The sequence below is a fragment of the Dama dama genome, chromosome 22 (assembly GCF_033118175.1).
Source record: "Dama dama isolate Ldn47 chromosome 22, ASM3311817v1, whole genome shotgun sequence".
Lineage (NCBI taxonomy): Eukaryota > Metazoa > Chordata > Mammalia > Artiodactyla > Cervidae > Dama > Dama dama.
The window spans coordinates 48,812,304-48,835,942 of NC_083702.1; the positions used below are offsets into that span (position 1 = coordinate 48,812,304).

Sequence of the window (23,639 nt, forward strand, 5' to 3'; positions counted from 1 at the left end):
CACCTGTTGGAATTTTTATTTGAATTGCAGTGTATTAAATCTATATATGAATTAAGAAGAATTGATGTCTTTGCCCCGTGGCATCTTTCACTTCATTCTATAGTATATTTCTTCATTTACTTTGTTTATAGCTAAAATTTTATTGAAAGTTATTTTTCTCCATTAAAATCTTTTGTACTTTTATTGCACTTATTCCTAGATTCTCCATGTTTTCTAATGCTATTGGATATAGGATCAAACTTTAATTTAATCCAAACTTTATTACTTTAAAAATAACAATTTATTTGTTAGGAGAATATAGAGATGATTTATATCCATTAATGTTTACTTCTTATTTACCTATAGAGTGTCTCAGATTTACTAAGTATACCTCATATCATCAGAATAATGGTAATTTTGTTTCTTCCCTTACAATCCATCTATCTACCTTCTGTTTATTTGGTATTTATTTGTTTAACTGATTGGTATTTGTTTGTCTGACTGCACTAACTAGGATCTCTAAGAAGTATAGAAGTGGCCAGAGAGTAGTAGCTTTTCTTGTCTTAGCCCACTATTTAAAGGGAATCTTTTAATATTTCTCCATTGAGTATGCATTTTGCTTAGATTTTTCATTAGTAGTTTTTTATCAGAGTAAACCAGTTAAGAAAAAGTATTTCTAAGTTTCTAAGAATATTTTCATATAAAAATTTAATCAAATACCACAAATATATTCTATACTTTTAGGATTTTATTTTGAAAAGGATAAAATATAATATATTTAATTTTTCAAAGCCTAAAGTAGAACTTTCTGGAGTTATTTCTCCACTGATCTCCAGTAGCATATTGGGCACCTACCAACCTGGGGAGTTCATCTTTCAGTGTCCTATCTTTTTGCCTTTTCATATTATTCATGGGGCTCTCAAGGCAAGAATACTGAAGTGGTTTGCCATTCCCTTCTCCAGTGGACCACATTCTGTCAGACCTCTCCACTATGACCCATCCGTCTTGGGTGCCCCCACATGGCATGGCTTAATTTCATTGAGTTAGACAAGGCTGTGGTCCGTGTGATCAGATTGGCTAGTTGTCTGTGATTGTGGTTTCAGTCTGTCTGCCCTCTGATGCCCTCTCTCAGCGCCTAATAACTCCAGAAAGAATGAAAGGATGGAGCCAAAGCAAAAACAACACCCAGTTGTGGATGGGACTGGTGAGAGAAGCAAGGTCTGATGCTGTAAAGAGCAATATTGCATAGGAACCTGGAAGGTTAGGTCCATGAATCAAGGCAAACTGGAAGTGGTCAAACAGGAGATGGCAGGAGTGAACATTGACATTCTAGGAATCAGCAAACTAAAATGGACTGGAATGGGTGAATTTAACTCAAATGACCATTATATCTACTATTGTGGGCAGGAATCCCTTAGAAGAAATGGAGTAGCCATCATAGTCAAGAAAAGAGTCCGAATGCAGTACTTGGATGCAATCTCAAAAACGACAGAATGATCTCTTTTCGTTTCCAAGGCAAACCATTCAGTATCGTGGTAATCCAAGTCTATGCCCCGACCAGTAACGCTGAAGAAGCTGAAGTTGGATAGTTCTATGAAGACCTACAAGACCTTCTGGAACTAACACCCCTGAAAGATGTCCTTTTCGTTATAAGGGACTGGAATGCAAAAGTAGGAAGTCAAGAAAAACCTGGACTAACAGGCAAATTTGGCCTTGGAGTACAGAATGAAGCAGGGCAAAGGCTAATAGAGTTTTGCCATGAGAACACACTGGTTGTAGCAAACACCCTCTTCCAAGAACACAAGAGAAGATTCTATACATGGACATCACCAGATGGTCAACACCGAAATCAGATTGATTATATTCTTTGCAGCCAAAGGTGGAGAAGCTCTATACCAGTCAGAAAAAAACAAGACCAGGAGCTGACTGTGGCTCAGATCATGAACTCCTTATTGCCAAATTCAGACTTAAATTGAAGAAAGTGGGGAAAACCACTAAACCATTCAGGTATGACCTAAATCAAATCCCTTATGACTATACAGTGGAACTGAGAAATAGATTTAAGGGACTCGATCTGATAGACAGAGAGTGCCTGATGAACTATGGATGGAGGTCCATGACATTGTACAGGAGACAGCAATCAAGACCATCTCCAAGAAAAAGAAACACAAAAAAGCAATACGGCTGTCTGAGGAGGCCTTACAAATAGCTGTGAAAAGAAGAGAAGTGAAAAGCAAAGGAGAAAATGAAAGATATACCCATTTGAATGCAGAGTTCCAAAGAATAGCAAGGAGACATAAGAAAGCCTTCCTCAGTGGTTAGTGCAAAGAAATAGAGAAAACAATAGACTGGGAAAGACTAGAGATCTCTTGAAGAAAATTAGAGGTACCAAGGTAACATTTCATGCAAAGATGGGCTCAATAAAGGACAGAAATGGTATGGACCTAACAGAAGCAGAAGATATTAGGAAGAGGTGGCAAGAGTACACAGCAGAACTATACAAAAAAGATCTTCATGACCCAAATAATCACGATGATGTGATCACTCACACTCACCTAAAGCCAAGCATCTTGGAATGTGAAGTCAAGTGGGCCTTAGGAAGCAACACTACAAACAAAGCTAGTGGAGGTGATGGAATTCCAGTTGAGCTATTTCAAATCGTAAAAGATGTTGCTCTGAAAGTGCTGTACTCAATATATGAGCAAATTTGAAAAACTCAGTGGCCACAGGACTGGAAAAGGTCAGTTTTCATTCCAGTCCCTAAGAAAGGCAATGCCAAAGAATGCTCAAACTACCGCACAATTGTACTCATCCTACATGCTAGTACGGTAATGCTCAAAATTCTCCAAGCCAAACTTCAACAGTACTTGAACCGTGAACTTCCAGATGTTCAAGCTGGTTTTAGAAAAGGCAAACGAACCAGAGATCAAATCCCAGTATCTGCTGGATCATCAGAAAGCAAGAGAGTTCCAGAAAAACATATATTTCTGCTTTATTGACTATGCCAAAGCCTTTGATTGTGTGGATCACAATAAACTGGAAAATTCTGAAGGAGATGGGAATACCAGACCACCTGACCTGCCTCCTGAGAAATCTGGACGCAGGTCAGGAAGCAACAGTTAGAGCTGGACATGGAACAACAGACTGGGTCCAAATCAGGAAAGGAGTGTGTCAAGGCTGTATATTGTCACCCTGATTATTTAACTTATATGCAGAGTACATCATGAGAAACGCTGGACTGGATGAAGCACAAGCTGGAATCAAGATTGCTGGGAGAAATATTAATAACCTCAGATATGCAGATGACACAAACCTTATGGCGGAAAGTGAAGAGGAACTAAAGAGCCTCTTGATGAAAGTGAAAGAGGAGAGTGAAAAAGTTGGCTTAAAGCTCAACATTCAGAAAACTAAGATCATGGCATCTGGTCCCATCACTTCATGGCAATAGATGGGGAAACAGTGGAAGCAGTGAGAGAGTTTATTTTTGGGGGGCTCCAAAATCACTGCAGATGGTGACTGCAGCCATGAAATTAAAAGATGCTTGCTCCTTGAAAGAAAAGCTATGACCAACCTAGACGGCATATTAAAAAGCAGAGACATTACTTTGCCAACAAAGGTCTGTCTAGTCAAGGCTGTGGTTTTTCCAGTAGTCACGTATGGATGTGAGAGTTGGACTATAAAGAAAGCTGAGTGCCAGTGAATTGATGCTTTTGAACTGTGGTGTTGGAGGAGACTGTTGAGAGTCCCTTGGACAGCAAGGAGATCCAACCAGTCCATCCTAAGGAGATCAGTCCTGGGTGTTCATTGAAAGGTCTGATGTTGAAGCTGAAACTGCAGTACTTTGGCTACCTGATGTGAAGAGCTGACTCATTTGAAAAGACCCTGATCCTGGGAAAGATTGAGGGCAGGAGGAGAAGGGGACGACAGAGGATGAGATGTTTGGATGGCATCACCGACTCAATGGACATGGGTTTGGGTAGACTCGGGTAGTTGGTGATGGATAGGGAGGCCTGGTGTGCTGCAGTTCATGGGGTCGCAAAGAGTTGGACACGACTGAGCGACTGAACTGAACTGAAAGTAGAACTTTTGACTTTCTTCTGCATAGTAGAGGGAGTCTGAAATCTCATTTACTCTGTCCCATATGTTAACATTTGCTCTGTGTTTTAATTCTGTCCTTTTTAAAAATTTCCTTTAGTAATTATTACATAATTATTTTGTAAAGTCAGAATTCATTTAGATTTACCCATATATTTACTACTTTCTTTTTTATTTTTCTTACATACTAGGCAGTCATCTGAAATCACTTTACTTCTGTCTGAAATATATTTAGAGTTTCATTTAGTGAGATCTTTTATAGACAGATCTTTTAATCTTTTATTATAGTATATCTGTATGTTCATCTCAATGCTAAAAATATTTTCATGCATATAGAATTTTAGACTGCTGTGTTTTGGGTTGTTTTTATTTTTCCAGCTTATTGAAAATATACTCCTGCTTTCTGGTTTCCACTGTTGCTATTGAGAACTGTTTCTCCCTTAAAGGTAATCTGTCATCTATCCCTATGCTCTAGCTGCTTTGAGGACTTTTCTCATTGCCTTTGAAAATTATTGGTGGGGAACTCCTGAGGGTGCCTTTCTTCGGAGAGAATTTGAACTTACTTCTTAGTGTCATCCATCACTGCAACTTGAGGGACACTTTAATATTTTGGTTTGAAGTTTCTTGTACTATCCTGATGATTTGAATTTGGGCTGCATATCTGCTGCCCCAGGGCTGGTCAGTGCTTATGAAGGTTCGTTTCTTTTTGTTGATTTTCTTCCCTTTTGTTCTGCTGAATGCCATGGGCAACGTCACCACTGTGTGGTGTGAAGGAGGACTTTATATGTTTACTCATTTCCTGAGAGTTTGTGTAGTGTTTTGGCATCCTGGCCACTGTTTTGGGGTATCTTCTTTTAAACCTTCTATCCTGGACAGATCCTAGGCTTTGTCTTCTATTTGCCTTGTGTCATGAGATGATTAAAACTGCTCTTCAGATGCTTTAGGGTTAGCAAATGCTCTTAGGGCAAAAGCTGATTATGTGTTCTACTTAGCTTTTAGTTTATTAATTCCTTACTGTCTTGTCAGATCTTAGCTGCTTTAATAAGCTGTATTTTTATATGTTAAAAATACTTTTTATATGTTTTTAGTGGGAATATTGATCTAAATAATTAGGCCATTACTTGAAATTGAAACCCACTTATTTTTGTGTATGATCCAAATGTAAGTAACGTTATTATTTTCCCTTTTCAGTCTTAGATATTGCTTATTTCTGTCCTCTCTTTCTGTTGTGATGAGTTTGTCAGATGTTGATTATCTTCAGAGAACCAACTTTTGTCCTTACTGATCATCTTTCTCTATTGTAGATTTGTTTTCAATTTCATTAATAGCTCCTGTTACTTTTATTTCTTCCTTCTGATATCTTTTTCTTACTCTGACTTCTTGAGATGCATGTTTAGGCTGATAATATTTAGCCGCCTTTTTTCCCCTAATATAGGCATTTAGATGTTAAATATACTTTAGTATTATTATAGTAATTTATTTATAATATTTATTATATTTCAAACATAAAGTTTTTCTAATTATCTTTTTGGTATTAATTTTTAGCTTAAATACATAAAGGTCAAAGAATATGCTCTGCAGTATTTAATTCCACGAAATCTGTTTAGACTTTATTAATGTCCTAGTCAATTTTCTTTTTTTTTTTTTTAATTTCATGTTACTACTATTCTTCTAGCCATAGTCTACTACTGTGATTGTGTGAAGTATTTTTTTTTTTCCTCATCAAGTCAAAGTTGTTAATGTGCTCTCCAAATCTTCTATGATTATTTTTGGTCTGCTTGTATATCTCAGTTGTTATCAGAAGAGTGTTAAAATCTCCCCCAATTTAGTCATGAGTTTCTCTTTGAAGTTCTGTATCTTTTTACTTTATACATTATAAGATTATTGTAATATATGTCTTCCTGATTAATGGATTATTCTAGGGTTTATATCATTATGAAGTGTGATGGGTATATGTGTTATATTTAAATTTATTTATTTTTCTGGTTAATTGAAGTGTTTGTCATGAATGGTGCTAAGTATTTTTTAGTTAATTAGTTTGTAACTGATACAGCAGCTTTCTTTGATAATTTTATGGTGAACTTTTGGTATCCTTTTGTTTTACTTTTTCTGGAAACTTTGTTTTAGATATCTCTTGTAAGTAGCATATCTTTGGCATTTTGATTAATTGGTCTGACAGTTTATAGTTTTTAATTGAAGCCTATCTACGTTTGTTATAATTGCCTTTGTGTTGGATTTATGTCTGCCATCTTATTTTGTGTTTACTTTTTGTTCTGCTTGTTTTATTTTTTTAATCGTCCTCTTCTAAATTTAATTATTTTATGTTTTGTTCATTTCTTTGTACAAGCTTGGTAATCATACATTATTTTAACTATTCTTCTAGTGTTTACCCTAGAAATTACTGCAGCCATACTGATGAGTGTCTAGAGTTAATCAATGACTTTGTATATTGGATCATACCTTAAAACACTAAAACTTTTAAACTCCAGTTAGTCTCCTCCTGACTTGTATATTCTAAATCTGTCTTTCTTGTTTTTGTGTGTTTATTTGCTTTTTAAAAAGCCAAAATGCATTATTTTTTATTGTTTTATAAAGCCAGTGTTTCTTTATATACATATATATTACCTTCTGTATTCTTTTTTCTTCCTAGAATCTCATATATTCAACTTGAAATCACATTGTCTATGGTGCTAGTGGGAGACTCTCAAGTTTTGTTTGTCTGAATATTGTATTTCTGTCCTTACACTGGGTTCAAAATTCTAAATTGACAGTATTTCTCCCAGCATTCTGGAGATAATAGTTATAGTCAGCTACCATTCCCACTGTTACTTTTTTGAGGGTATTATGTTGTTCCTTTTTGTCTAATTTTGTATCTTCTCTTTCTCTTATGTATTCTTCAGTTTTTCAGTGATGAGTGTTGTGTAAGTTTCTTTACATTTCTTCTTCTTAGATTTGTAAGGCTCCTTGAATCTGAGAGTTGGTATCTTTCATGAGTTCTGAAAATTTTTCAGCTGTTTCCTTTTCATATATTGCCCTCGCCTCTTCCTTCTTTCGGAACACTATTTGTACATGTTAGATGTTTTCACTGCATTCTTAAGGTCTTCTCCTTATTTTCCATCTCTTTGTCTTTCATTATTTTGTTTTGTAAAATTTGTTTATGTCAGCTTTCCGTTTCATGAGTTCTCTTTTAAACTTCATCATTACGTTTCATTTCAATTATTTTTAAGTAGAAGTTTTCTTTGGTCCCTTTTTCAAACGTGCCATTTCTTCTTAAACTTTTTGTCTTTTTTTTTGCTTGTTTGCCTGCTTTTATTTATACCTTTTTGCTTAAACATAATTAAATTGTATTGGATCTGCTTTCAAGAAGTATCCAAACTCAGACCATGTCTCATACCCCCAAATTAACTACCTTGGCCCAAGCCACTACATAGAATATTGCAATAGTTCCCTTTTAGAATTCCCTGGCTCTGCCTTTCCTCCAATTCAACCTATTAACGATTCTTTGTAGACATAAGATCAATCTTCTGATGACTTATATCTCAAGAGTAAAAGGCATAATCCTTACAATAGTTTATCAGATACTGTGTGAATGGGAATTTGATAGCTTTCTAACCTGATTTCTTACCACTCTGTCTTTCAGTCTCTGTGCTGCAGCCATCATAGCCTTTTGAGCGTTGTTTTTACAGTGTTATACATATTCCCAGTCTGGGCTGTACATTTGCTGTTCCCTCTGTGGAGAATGTTTTTCTGTCAGTGTGACTTGTTCTCTCAGTTCCCTTCCGATCTCTGCATGAATATTACATTATCACTGAGGATTTACCTGACAGCCTTATATAAAATAGCAATCTCCATTCCTTTATTCCCCCTTTAACCTTTTATTTTTCACTTATTACCATTTGACTGATTCTTTTTTATTATTCTGTCACCATCCATCCCCTACTAGAAGGTAAGCTATAGCTATATAATAGTAAGAATGTCTTTTTTTTTTAATGTCACAGTTGTGTCCCTAATATCTAGTATAGTCCCAGTTCCTAATAGGTTCTCAATAAATACTTATTGAATAAATAAATGGTTACATAGGATTGTTCAAGGCATTGTCAGTATGGTGAGTAGGTACTGACATTTTAGGAAAGTCACAAATCATATTACATTAGAATACTGTGGTTCACCTTCTATGACCTTCTAGAGTTCTCTTATTATTATTGTTAGTCTTGGTGTACTTACTTGGTTACTATTGGAGAAAGCTGGAAAACTTGAATTGCTTGTGTTTAATTTAGGTCATGGATAAGCAAAATCAGTATAACTTTCAGCATTTTTGAATAAATATTTTCAGAAAAGAAATTTCTTTTAGGCTATTTGACAACAAAACCCATTATTTATAGTTCTCTAAGACAGTTTGCTTTTTACAAATGTTTAACAAATTTTATTTAATTCCATGTAAGTCCTCTAGAGCCCCAAAATAGATCTCCTACCTGATTTTGCCTATCCTTTGGAGGTTACAATGCAATACTCTCTAAAAATAGACGAAGATTAGTAGGAGGCCTAGATTACAAGTATTTCAAAGTGATTTTTGAAATGAGGACAGCATAAGTTACATATAGTTGTACTAGTGTAATTCAATTCCAAAAGATATATGATACTTGTATTAAAGATCTTCTGCTACTGTCATAAAATGAAATGCTGTGATAGTTAAAGACTCATATCAAACATCATCTTTGTGAAACTTTATGATCCTCCCTTAACAGAGTTTTAATTCCTCTGTGTTTTCTTAGTACCAAATTTTAATAATACCACTTACTAAGAAATGTAATAGTTTTTTATAGCTTATGTTCATTAAACTAGGGAGGCCTGATAGATGGGAGTTCTATATTTGTTTTTGTATCTCAGGAAAATGCCAAAATGTTTATTTAAAGAATGAATGAATGAAAATGTTTCAGATATACTTTTCTACATTGTGTCACTGGTTATTAATATTAAAATATATATATATATAAAAATGGTGTGGACCATTCCACTGGTGGACCCTAAAGATAGTAAAAGTTAATACAGTTCTAAATATGACTTTTTAACCTAAGTAAGATAATGTAGTTCACACAGTTCATTAAGTACACTTCTATTGTTGCTTTTTTCTTTAATTAGATTATATTTTTTTCATATAATTACATAACATCTGACGGTCAGGGAACATTTTTTTTTTCACATGTGCAAGCACATGCAATTAGAATTTGTTTGTGGTCCATGACAGGTCCAGGCCCTCTTGTTTGGAATTTAAGAAATGTTTCTGTCTTCCTCTGTCTTTGGAAACTGCATGAGCTAATAGATCAGTTGGACTTCATTGATATCTACAGGACACTTCATCCAAAAAAAAAAACCCAGAATACACATTCTTTTCAAGCACTCATGGAATGTTCTCTAGTATAGACAGCATAAAGTGAGTGAAGTCGCTCAGTCGTGTCCAACTCTTTGCGACCCTGTAGACTGTAGCCCGCCAGGCTCCTCTGTCCATGGGATCCTCCAGGCAAGAATACTGGAGTGGGTTGCCATTTCCTTCTCCAGGGGATCTTCCCAACCCAGGGATCGAACCCGGGTCTCCTGCATTGCAGGCAGACACTTTATCCTCTGAGCCGCCAGGGAAGCATACTAGGTCACAAAACAAGCCTCAGCAAATTTAAGAGGATAGAAATTATTTCAAGAATCTTTTCTGACTACAATTTTATGAAACTTGAAAGCAACCACAGAAAGAAAAACAGGAAAAGAATGAACACATGGAGACTAAACAACATGCTACTAAAAAACCAATGGGTCAATGATGTCATCAAAAAAGAAATCAGAAAATACATTAAGACAAGTGAAAATGAAAATACAGTCTTAAAAAAAATCTATGGGATACAGCAAAAGCTCTTTTAAGAGGGAAGTTCATAGCAGTACAGACCTTCTTCAGGAATCAAGAAATTCTTAAATAAACAACCTAACCTACCACCTAAAGTAAATGAACAGACAAAACCCAAAGTCAGCAGAAGGAAAGAAATAATAAAGATGAGAGAAGAATCAGAGAAGAAACAAATAAAATAGACCTAAAAAGTAGAAAATAGCAGTAAAATCAAGAGCTCTCTTTTTGGAAAGATAACAAAATTGTCAAACCTCTAGGTATGTGCACCAAGGAGAAGAGAGACCCAAATAAAATAAGAAATGAAAGAAAGAAATAACAGATACCACAGAAATAGAAAAAAAAAAAATCATAGGAAAGTACTATGAAAAGATACATGCAAACAAATTGGACAACCAAAATGAAATGGAGAAGTTTCTAGAAACATATAGCCTGCCAAAATTGATTCAATAAGAGATAGATGAGTTGAACAGACAATCATTAGAAGTGAAATAGAATCTATAATTTTTAAAAGTCCTCCCAAATAAAAGTCCAGGTCCAGACAGCTTCACTGGAGAACTTTTATCAGACAAAGAGGAACTTAGACCTATCCTGCTCAAATTATTACAGAAAACTGAGGAGGAGGGAACACTCCCAAATTCATCCTATGAAACCACCAGGAGCCTGATACTAAAACAAGACACAGCACTACAAAAAAAGAGAGAAAATTACAGGGGCTTCCTTGGTGGCTCAGTGGTAAAGAATCCTCCTACCAATGCAGGAGACATGGGTTCAATCCCTGTTCCAAGACGATTCCACATGCCACGGAGCAACTACACCCATGAGCCACAACTGTTGAGCCTGGTCCTTAGAGCTTGGGAGACACAACTATTGACCTCATGTGCCACAACTGCTGAAGCCTGTGGCCCTAGAGCCTGTGCTCTGCAATAAGAAGAGCCACTGCAATGAGAAGCCCACCCATCATAACTAGAGAGTAGCCTCCACTCACTGCAACTAGGTAAATCCCATGCAGCAATGAAGACACAGCACACTCAAAAATAAATAAATAAAATTACAGAAAATTACAGATCAATGTCTTTGATGAATACAGATGAGAAAACTCTCAACAAAATATTTGCAGACTGAGTCCAACAATATGGTCAAGTTGGATTCATTCCATTTGCACAAGAATAGTTCTGTATATCCAAATCAATCAATGTGATATACCACATTAACAAAAGGAAAGATAAAAAACCACATGATCATCTTAATAGGTGCAGAAAAAGCATTTGACCAAGTTCAGTGTCTACTTATAAAAATTGTCACCAGCGTGGTTATAGAGGGAACTCATCTCAACATGATAAAAGCCATTCATGACAAATCCATAGTTAACATAATTCTCAATTCATAATTGCAGTAGTCATGTATGGATATGAGAGTTGGACTCTAAAGAAAGCTGAGTGTGAAAGAATTGATGTTTTTGAACTGTGGTGTTGGAAAAGACTCTCGAGAGTCCCTTGGACTGCAAGGAGATCCAACCAGTCAATTATAAAGGAAATCAGTCCTGAATATTTATTGGAAGGACTGATGCTGAAGCTGAAACTCCAATACTTTGGCCATCTGACTAACTCATTGAAAAAGACCCTGATGCTGGAAAGATTGAAGGCAGGAGGAGAAGGGGACGACAAAGGTTGAGATGGTTGGGTGGCATCACCGACTTGATGGACATGAGTTTGAGTAAGCTCTAGGAGCTGGTGATGGACAGGGAAGCCTGGCATGCTGCAGTCCATGGGCTCGCAGAGTCGAACATGACTGAGCGACTGAATTGAACGGAACATAATTCTCAATGGTGAAAAACTGAAAGACTTCCCACTAACTTTAGGAATAAGATGAAGGATGCCCACCCTCACCACTTTTACTCCACATAATATTGGAAATCCTAGCCACAAGTAAACAAGAAAAAGATATAAAAGATACTCAAGATTGGAAGGGAAGAGGTGAAACTGTCAGCATTTGTGGATGACATGGTACATAATATGGAAAGCCATAAAGTCTCCACACAGAATCTATTAGAACTAATAAATGAATTCACCAAGATAGCAATATATAGTATTAATATACAGAAATCCATTTTATTTCTTTTTACACTGGCAATGAATATCAGAAAAAGAGTGTAAAAGATATAAAATCACATCAAAAATTTAAAATTCCTAGGAATAAATTTAACCAAGGAGGTGAAAGATCTATACACTGAAAACTGTTAAAACATTGATAAAGGAAATTGAAGATGATTCAAAGAAATGGAAAGATATCCCATCCTCTTGAAAGAATTAGTATTGTTAAAATGGTCATACTACCCAAAGCAATCTATAGATTTAATGCAAGCTCTATCAGAATACCCATGACATTTTTCACAACTAGAACAAATGATCCTAAAATTTATATGGTACCACAAATGACCTAAATGGAACCTAAATAACCTAAAATTGTCAAAGCAATCCTGAGGAAAAAGAACAAAGTTGGAGGCATAACCCTCCCAGAGTTCTGACTATACTACAAAACAGCAGTGATCAAAACAGTATGGTATTGGTACAAAAACAGTTATATGGTTCAACAGGCTAGAATAGAGAGCTCAGAAATAAACCCACACACCTACAGTCAATCCTATGACAAAGGAGTCAAGATATTCAATGGAGAAAAGACAATCTCTTCAGTAAATGGTATTGGGAAAGCTGGACAACTGCATGTAAATCAATGAAATTAGAACATTCCCTCATACCATATACAAAAATAAAGTCAAAATGGTTTAAAGATCTAAATATAAGATATGACACCATAAAACTCCTAGAAGAGAATATAGGGAAAACATTCTCTGACATAAATCATAAAAATATTTTAAAAAATCAGTCTCCCAAAGTAAAAGAAATAAAGCAAAAATAAACAAACGAGGCTTAATCAAACTTAAAAGCTTTTGCACAGCAAAGGAAACCATTGACAAAATGAGAAGACAGATTATAGATGGAGAAAATATGTCAAATGATGTGACTGATGAGTCATTAACATCTAAAATATAAAACACATTGTACAACTCAATATTGAAGAAGTAAACAATACAGTCAAAAAGTAGGTAAAAAACTCAAATAGAAATTTTTCCAAAGAAGACATACAGGGTAAAGTTGTCTAATATAGTAAGTCCCTTATATACAGACCTTCAAGTTGCAAACTTTCACAGATGTGAATGTGTATTTGTGTGTCTAGTTATGTAAGTTAGTTCACATGTCTGATGCCCATCATCATGTGCATGCGTCCTCTACAAGTGGTTGTGTTTTTGTGTACTTTATAGTACTGTATAGAGTGCAGTAGTACAGTATGGTTATTTCAAGCCCAGGGTGTCTGGAAGCAAGCATAAAAGCAGCAGTGATGTAACTGGTTCTATTGTACTTTTCAAGATACTGTATTGTAAAATTAAAAACATTTTATTTTTTATATTTGTTTTAGTGCATTATTAATGTAAAAATTGTTACAAGTATTACAATACTATATAGCTGATTGTATTAGTTGGGTGCATGCATGCTCAGTTGCTTCATTCATGTCCAACTCTTTGCATCCATAATGACTGTAGCCCGCCAGGCTCCTCTGTCCATGGGATTCTCCAGTCAAGAATATTGGAGTGGGTTGTCATGTCCTCCTCCAGTGGATTTTCCCCAACCCAGGGATCAAACCCACATCTCTGGCGTCTCCTGCAAAGGCAGGCAGGTTCTTTACCACTAGTGTCACCTGGGAAGCCCCATTAGTTGGGTACGTAGGCTAATTTTGTGGAACTTATGAACAGATTGGATGAACAACTTGTACTTATGAACGTGTACTCAGAATGGAAGTTGTTTGGTATGTAGGGGACTTACTATATTCAACTTAATTGTTACCTGTCTTGTAGTGTCATTTCCTACCACTACCCTAAACTTTCAATAAGAGCTTCCTAGCCATTAAAAAATATGATAATGGAAGGTAAGTATGAAGGATCCAACTGTTTCTTTTAATCACTGTTTTTTTTCATAGATTAGTTGTTGAATTCCATCAAGTTCCTTTTATGAACATCATAACTCATCCATTTTTCCTCAGATGGACCATTATGAACAAAGCTACGGACAACATTCTTGTACATCTCCCAGTAAATATGTCTACACATTCTAGGAGGATGTATGCATAGGAGTGGCACTGCTGAGTCATAGGGTAGGCATTCCTTCACTGTCAGTAGACAGTGCCAGTTTTCCAAAGTGGTTATATCATTCACATTCCTGCCGGCAGTTCATGGGAGTCTGAGATGACCTATCCTCTTATCAACACTTGTTATTGTTAGTCTTTTTCTTTTCAATCATTCTGATGGATGTGTAGTGTTATTTCATTATAGCTTTAATTTTTACTTTGTGATTACCAAAGAAGTTGAGTGTTTTTTCATGTTGTTAGTAGTCGTTGGATACTTTCTTTGGGAAAGTGCTTGTTCAGGTCTCTTGTCCATTTTTCCGTTGTGTTAATATATAGTTAACACAAATTAATATAACATATAATACATATACATATATGTATATGTACATGTACATATAATAACACAAAAAATAAAATTATGTTTATTTTATGTATTTATTTAAACAAAATATAAATAAAATATTAAAAATCTATAAATTTCATAAAATAAATTTTTAAAACAAGATTAAGATGAGCTGATGAGCTGATTAAGATTAAGAAATAGCTTCCAGTGGAGCTATTTCAAATCCTAAAAGATGAGGCTATGGAAGTGCTGCACATAATATGCCAGCAAATTTAGAAAACTCAGCAGTGGCCACAGGACTGGAAAAGGTCAGTTTTCATTCCAATCCCAAAGAAAGGCAATGCCAAAGAGGGCTCAAACTACCACACCATTGTACTCATCTCACACGCTAGTAAAGTAATGCTCAAAATTCTCCAAGCCAGGCTTCAACAATACGTGAACCATGAACTTCCAGATGTTCAAGCTGGTTTTGGAAAAGGCAGAGATCAAATTGCCAGTATCCGCCGGATCATCAAAAAGGCAAGAGTTCCAGAAAAACATCTATTTCTGCTTTATTGACTATGCCAAAGCCTTTGACTGTGTGGATCACAGTAAACTGTGGAAAGTTCTGAAAGAGATGGGAATACCAGACCACCTGACCTACCTCTTGAGAAACCTGTATGCAGGTCAGGAAGCAGCAGTTAGAACTGTACGTGGAACAACAGACTGGTTCCAAATAGGAAAAGGAGTACGTCAAGGCTGTATACTGTCACCCTGCTTATTTAACTTATATGCAGAGTACATCATGAGAAACGCTGGGCTGGAGGAAGCACAAGTTGGAATCAAGACTGCCGGGAGAAATATCAATAACCTCAGATATGCAGATGACACCACCCTTATGGCAGAAGGTGAAGAAGAACTAAAGAGCCTCTTGATGAAAGTGAAAGAGGAGAGTGAAAAAGTTGGCTTAAAGCTCAACATTCAAAAACAAAGTTCATGGTATCCAGTCCCATCACTTCATGGGAAATAGATGGGAAACAGTGGAAAAAGTGGCAGACTTTATTTTTTTGGACTCCAGAATCACTGCAGATGGTGACTGCAGCCATTAAATAAAAAGGCGCTTACTCCTTGGAAGGAAAGTTGTGACCAAACTAGACAGCATATTAAAAAACAGAAACATTACTTTGCCGACAAAGGTCTGTCTAGTCAAGGCTATGGTTTTTACAGTGGTCATGTATGGATGTGAGAGTTGGACTATAAAGAAAGCTGAGCGCCAAAGAGTTGATGCTTTTGAACTGTGGTGTTGGAGGAGACTGTTGAGAGTCCCTTGGACAGCAAGGAGATCCAACCAGTCCATCCTAAAGGAGATCAGTCCTGGGTGTTCATTGAAGGGACTGATGTTGAAGCTGAAACTGCAATACTTTGGCCACCTGATGTGAAGAGCTGACTCATTTGAAAAGACCCTGATCCACCTCATTAGAACTGATTCAAATGAATTCTTTTTAATGGCTGAGTAATATTCCATTGTATATATGTACCACAGCTTTCCATTATACAGAGTGAAGTAAGCCAGAAAGAAAAACACCAATATAGTATACTAACACATATATATGAAATTTAGAAAGATGGTAACGATAACCCTATATGCAAGACAGAAAAAGAGACACAGATGTATAGAATAGACTTTTGGACTCTATGGGAGAAGGCGAGGGTGGGATGATCTGACAGAACAGCATCAAAACATGTATATTATCAATTGTGAAACAGATCGCCAGTCCAGGTTGGATGCATGAGACAAGTGCTCAGGGCTGGTGCACTGGGATGACCCAGAGGGATGGGATGGGGAGGGGCGTGGGAGAGGGGGTTTCAGGATGGGGAACACATGTAAATCCATGGCTGATTCATGTCAATGTATGGCAAAAACCACTACAATATTGTAAAGTAATTAGCTTTCAACTAATAAAAATTTGGGGAAAAAATTAAAAAAAGAAAAAAGAAAAGACCCTGATGCTGGGAAAGATTGAGGGCAGGAGGAGAAGGGGACGACAGAGGATGAGATGGTTGGATGGCATCACTGACTCAACGGACTTGAGTTTGAGTAAACTCTGGGAGTTGATGATGGACAGGGAGGCCTGGCATGCTGCAGTCCATGCTATCGCAAAAAGTTGGACATGACTGAGCGACTGAACTGAACTGAAATATGATCTGAAGTAAAACCTTGGGAAAAGATACACCATGCAAATGCTAATAGAAAGCTAGTATCACTTTAGTAATATCAGATCGAGTTTAAAGCAAGAAGCATTATTAAAGACAAAGAAGGAAGTATCGAAATCTTTAAAATGGATAGCCCTTCAGAAAGATACAGCAATTCTAAATTTGTATGTGTACAATATAGTTTCAAAATACAGAAAGCCAATATTGATAGAACTAAAAGGAGAAATAGAAAAATTTAGAGTCACAGAGAGAAATATATACTTCTTTCAGTAACTAGTGCAATAGGCAGACCAGAAATCAGTAGTTTAAAGGATTGGAACAATATGATTAACAACTTTGACTTAATTCACATAAGTAGAGCATTTTATCCAACACCTGCAGTATACATATTCTTTTCAAGAGTACACTTGAGAGCTGAACAAAATTAATTGTATCCTGGGTCATAAAACAAGTCTAATATTTCACAACATTGAAATAACAGAGGGTATGTTCTTTAATCACCATGAAATAAGTTCAGAATTACTAATAAAAAAATCCCCAAATACCAATAGTTAAGCAATATTATTACAAATAATAAAATAGAAATTACAGTGGAAATTTTAAAATATTTTGAACTAAATGACAATGACATATGAAAATTTGTGAAATACACCTAAAGACATTTATGTCCCCAAAAGCATAAGGTTGAAAAGAAGAAAGACTTAAAAATCTGAGACAGAAGCATTCCTTCCAAGAAGTTGAAAAAAAAAAATCAGATAAAGCAGACTACAAGAAGGTGAAAGGAAGAAAATAATGAATATGAACACAAATTAAAACTGGAAAGTTTATTTCCAACTTTTTAAACAAACAGAATAAAACAAAATCCCCAAAGCACTTTGTCCTCTGTTCTCCCATCTTAATAAGTAGAAATTTTATCCTGTCATGTGCCCTGAATTTGAAATCAACTTTGATCTCATATCTTACATTTTTCATGTGATCCTATAGGTTATACCTTAAAAATATATCCAGAATCTAGTCGTTTCTCATTCCCGTCATTATTACAGCTTGACCTAAGCCGTCATTATCTCTTACCTAGATAACTGCTTTAATTTCTTAATTGATCTCTTAGCCCAGTTCTCCATCTGATAGTCAGAATTACCTACCCTGTAAAACCTTTGTGTTGCTATTATTCTCTTAACTTTCCAGTCCCTTTCCATTTTTCTTGGTGCAAAAGTCAAAGAAAACTCTTACAATGGCCAGTGAGACCTTAAATAATTTGCTCACCTTTTCTCTTCTTTGCCTTCTTCCTATTCCTCCCTGAGTGGCAACCATACTGACCATCTTGCTATTCCTCAAACATGCTGTTGAATCTCTAGGCTGTTGCTCTTCCCCAATACCCTCTTGGCTTTGCTGTTGTTCAGTCATGTCCAACTCTTTGCAACCCCATAAACTGCAGCAGGCCAGGCTTCCCTGTCGTTCACCATCTCCCCGAGTTTGCTCAAACTCATATCCATTGAGTCAGTGATGCCATCCAACCATCTCATCCTCTGTCATCCCCTTCTCCTTCCTTCAATCTCTCTCAGCATCAGGATCTTTTCTAATGAGTTGGCTCTTCACATCAGGTGGCTGAAGTTTTGGAGCTTCAGCTTCAGCATCAGTCCTTCCAATGAATATTCAGGGCTGATTTCCTTTAGGATTAACTGGTTTGATCTCTTTGCAGTCCAAGGGACTCTGAAGCATCTTCTCCAACACCACAGCTCAAAAGCATCAATTCTTCGGCATTCAGCCTTCTTTATGGTCCAGCTATCACAGCCATACATGACTACTGGAAAAACTTATAGCCTTGACTAGACAGACCTTTGTTGGCAAAGTAATGTCTCTGCTTTTTAATATGCTCTCTAGGTTGGTCATAACTTTTTCTTCCAAGGAGCAAGCATCTTTTAATTTCATGGCTGCAGTCACCATCTGCAGTGATTTTGGAGCCTGAGAAAATAAAGTCTCTCACTGTTTCCATTGTTTCCCCATCTATTTGCCATGAAGTGATGGGACCAGATGCCATGATCTTTGTTTTTTGAATATTGAGTTTTAAGCCAGCTTTTTCACTCTCCTCTTTCAGCTTCATCAAGAGGCTCTTTGGTTTCTTTTTGCTTTCTGCCATAAGGTTGGTGTCATCTGAGTATCTGAGGTTATTGATATTTCGCCTGGCAATCTTGATTTCAGTTTGTGCTTCATCCAGCCTGACATTTCCCATGATGTACTCTGCATAGAAGTTAAATAAGCAAGGTGACAACATACAGCCTTGACATACTCCTTTCCCAATTTTGAACCAGTCCATTGTTCCATGTCTGGTTCTAACTGTTGCTTGTTGACCTGCATACACATTTCTCAGGAGGCAGGCAAGGTGGTCTGGTATTCTCATCTCTTTGAATTTTCCACAGTTTGTTGTGATCTACATAGTCAAAGGCTTTAGTGTAGCCTTGTTTCAGAACTTTGCTGAGTATCACCTTATTAATGAAATCTTCTCAATTAGCCCATAAAACAGCAATCTTTTCCCCCATACTTGGCATTCCCTAATGTAAGTGGTTACTACCTGTTTTTGTTGTTCAGTTGCTAAGTCTTGTCCAACTCTTTGTGACCCCATGGACTGCAGCATGCCAGGCTTCCCTATCCTTCACTGTCTCCTGGAGTTTACTCAAACTTATGCCCATTCAGTTGGTGATGCCATCCAACCACCACTGGTAGAGATGTGAAAGTAATATTCATGTTGGAAGGAACTTTCCAAACCTGTTTATTTCAGGATGCAGTGCTCTAAGTCATCTGTTTTTTTGTTTTATTTTGAAATAATTTTAGGCTTATTGAAGAATTACAGAAATAATAGTTATTGTATACCCTTCACCTAGCATCTCTTAATGTTAGTATCTTATATAGTCATAGTATAGTTATCAGAAGTAAGAAATTAGCATTTGTACGGTGCTGTTAATGAAACTACAGACTTTATTTGAATTTCACAGTTTTTCCACTAACATCTTTTTCTGTTTCAGTATCCAGTCTAGAAGTCTCCATTGCATTTCTCCTTATTTTCTTCTGGCTGGTAACAATATCTTGGTCTTTCCTTGTCTTTCATGATCTTAAGAATTTTCAAAGTACTGATTAGGCATTTTGTAGGATGTCCCTCATTTTGGACTTACCTGATGTTTTTCTCGTGCTTGAGGCTTTGCATTTTTGAAAAATACCACAAGTGATGTGGCTTTCTCATATAAGGGGAGACATGGTATCAATGTGTATTATTGGTGATATTACCATTGATCATTGGCTAAGAGAGTGTCTTCTGGGTCTCTCCATTGTAAGATTACTGTTTTTTTCCTTTGTAATTAATAAATATTTTGGGAGAGATATTTTGAGGTTATATGAAAAGTGAAAGTGTTCGTTGCTCAGTTGTGTCCAACTCTTTGTGACCCCATGGACTGTAGCCGGCCAGGCTCCTCTGTCCATGGGATTCTCCAGGCAAGAGTACTGGAGTGGGTACTGTTCCCTTCTCCAGAAGATCTTCTGACCCAGGGATCAAACCCAGATCTCCTACATTGCAAGCAGATTTCTTTATCATCTGAGCCACCAGAGGTTATATTAATATTCTTTTTCTTCTTATAATTTCAGATACTAATTTTTATATTCATCGGTGGCTCTTGCTTGATTGAAGCAATTACTAAGTGCTGTTCCAATCATGATTTTTTTTCATCCCTTCTATATTTATTAGTTGGATTTCTTCTGTAATTGAAAACTTGTTCCTTCTCCCTCCACATATTTCATTATTAAATAATTTATAAATTTGTGGATTTATGTTTGTTTTGTTCTTTGGGTTATAATGCTATTTGTTTTGTTTAAATTGGTCCACCTTTGATATCCATCTTATTTTTAGATATGCACTCATCTTATTTCTCTTTAGCACTTCCTTACTTTCTGGCACCATGAGATGCTCCAGCTCATCTTATATATTATATATATATATATATATATATATATATATATATATTTTTTTTTTTTTTTTTTTTTTTTTTTTTTGCTCTGCTCTGAAATCAGGCACCACTCTGTGGAATCCTGGTTCTTCTTATTGGAGAAGGATATTTGGAAAGCAACACTGGGTACTTGTTTCATCTTTTGTAGTGTTTTTTTCTTCTCTGGCACTTTTTTCCCTCTTCTTTTTCATAGTACTACCAGCATGAAAACCTCTAAAAATCTTGACTTAATGTCTAGAGGAAACTAGCATTATTAGAAGAGAATTTTCTGATAGGGACATCAGAAAACCAATACATGTAATGCTGTCATTTGCTTTTGTACATGTGCTACACAAATTTTATTTAGTTCTGTTTTAATCCTCTAAAGCCTAGAAGTAGATTTTCAATATGATTTTTGGCCTATCATCATAGGGTTAGAATGCTCTGGTTTCTAAAAATACACATGGAATAGTAAAAGTCTTAGATTTCAAGTACCTTTGTGATTTGGGGATTAGGGAGACATATTACATAACCATACTAGTTTAAATTAACCTCAGAAGTTAAAATATATTTCAAGAAAGACTGAGTTAAACTGCTGTCACAGAGTACTGTGATAGATACTGTAGATCCAGATCAGTTATATCTTTGTAAAGATCTTCCTCAGCATAATGCATTTCTTTTATATGTCCTTTAACATTAGGGACTTTAATAATATGATGTATTAATAGAATAATAAATGTGTATATCTTATTGAATATACTCCCTCATTGAACTTGGAGACTCCAAGAACTGGAATCCTGGAGTTATTTTTTTGTTTCCTGTGTAGATACCCAGATGTTGGTTGTATGAATGAAAGAAAGTACCTCAGAATACAACTTCACATTTATTACTAATAGTAATTGACTCTCAAATATCTCTAAAGAGAATAAAAGTTAATGTGAACCCAAATGAGTCTGTTTACCAAATAAGTGACAGGATAATACTTTGGGTTCATTTAGTTTCACTTATAGTTCTCTCTCTAAGCATAGAACAACTTCTGTAAGTAGTTATATAGCATCTATAAAGATGAGACGTTTCTTATTTTCAACCATGAAATTAATGGGATGCGTTTGAAGTCTATGACTGATTCATAACTCACTTATTAGTAATTACATAAAAGTAACCCCTTTTGTTCCTGAGAATTGCACCAGACTTAGGATTCTCAAATTTCAGTTTGATTTCTGTGTTATCTTTTCTCCCTTTTTTTTTTTTTTTGACCCTTTACCATCTCACCCTCTTCTCTATCCTCCTTTGTTGATTCTTTCTTCTTTATCCCATCAGTCTTTACTTCTCTGTCCCATATACTCTTGCTTCTTTCTGTCATGTATCCTTACTTCTCTCATATGTTATTACATCTTTATCCCATTTATCTGTCTTCTCTCCCTCCCTTTCTTCCATCAGTCATTCTTCCCATATTTCCTTCTAGAAATACACATATTTATCCTCTGCTTCTGTATATCCAGACCTCATTCCATCCTTTCTCTTCTTTTTCTCCTGTCTCTCCAGCCTTCTTTCTGTCCTGTCATTCCTTCTGTCCATTCAAAGTGAAGGTCCTTTTCTTCCATCATTTCTTTTCCTTTCTCCTTATGACTGCCATATATGTGCTGATGAATTCCAGTTTTGTATCTTGCAATCACACTTCTGTCTTAAACTCCAGATTTAACAATCCCACTTCCTTTGCCTTCTTGAATATCTACCCAGATGCCAACTGCTCTTACCATTTTCACTATTACCATTCCTATTCACGGCACCATCATCTCTTCACTAGAATAGTATAGTAGTCTCCTCAGTAGTTATCCTATTTCTACGCTTTGCTGATACTCATTTTCCACCCATCAGTCCAAGAGATTATTCTAGAAGTTATCATATTGTGTCCCAATCTTTGCACAAAACCTTTTAAAGGATTCCTATCTTTTAAAAATTATTATTGAGGTAAACTGGTTTATAACACAGAAGTTTCATTTGTATGTTATGATTCAGTTTATGTGTATACTGTAGCATGCTTGTCACTAAAACAGTCACCATACAGTTGACCCCATTTGCCTTTTTTGTGCTCTGTCCTCTCTGGTAACCACGAACCTTATTTTCCGCAGACGAAAATAAAAATATTATTAAATCTATTTTCCCCAGCTTTATTGAGATACAATTTACATGTAACTAGTCTTTTTTGGAGAGAGAGAAATTTCAAATAAGACAGACTACTGAGACACATTACACGTAGATCTGGAAAAGCATGCTTTTGAACATGTGCTAGATTTTATTTAGTTGTAGGTAAATCCTTTAAAGCCTAGAAGTACATCTTATACTTGATTTTGGCCTAACCTGGTAGAGTCATAATGCTGTGGTTTCTAAAAATAGACAAGGAGTAAGAGTTCTAGATTATAAATAGCTTTGTGTGATTTTTGAGATCAGGGAGGCTTAAGTTACATAGGTTGTATTAGTATAAATTGATTCCAGAGAGTGAGTGATCCTGACCCATTTAAACTCTAAGTATTAATTTTAATAATTTTCTGTGTATTGATAGTGTCAACTCTCATGCCATCTGTAAATAACTGTGCTTTTGTTTCTTCATTTCCTTTTATCTCTTGATCTTATTACTATATTTGTTAGTCCTGCTAGTACCAAGTTGAATAGAAACAGTGGCAGGCATCCTTGTCTTCTTCCTAGTCCTGAAAGAAATACTTCAAACATTTTGCCATTAAATAGAATGTTTTCTGTACTTTTTGTAAATGCCCTTTTCACCATTAAGGAGGTTACCTTCTAGTCCTGGTTTGTTGAGGCAAAATGGAAATTGAATTTTAATAGTTACTCTTTCTGCATCTGTTCTGATTTTGACATCCAGGTAATAACATCTCATAAAGTCAGTTGAGGAGTGTTCCTTTTTGTCTATACTCAGTATGAGGTTAGAATCTTCTATAAAATTAAAACTGTCTGTTTTATGAATGTTTGG

The 23,639-nt window shown here is 35.9% G+C and overlaps 1 protein-coding gene across 3 annotated transcripts in view; it reads left to right on the forward strand.

Moving 5' to 3' along the window:
• CRY1 (cryptochrome circadian regulator 1) overlaps positions 1-23,639 on the forward strand; it is an 87,320-nt gene that overhangs the window by 20,601 nt on the left and 43,080 nt on the right. The window lies entirely within an intron of this gene.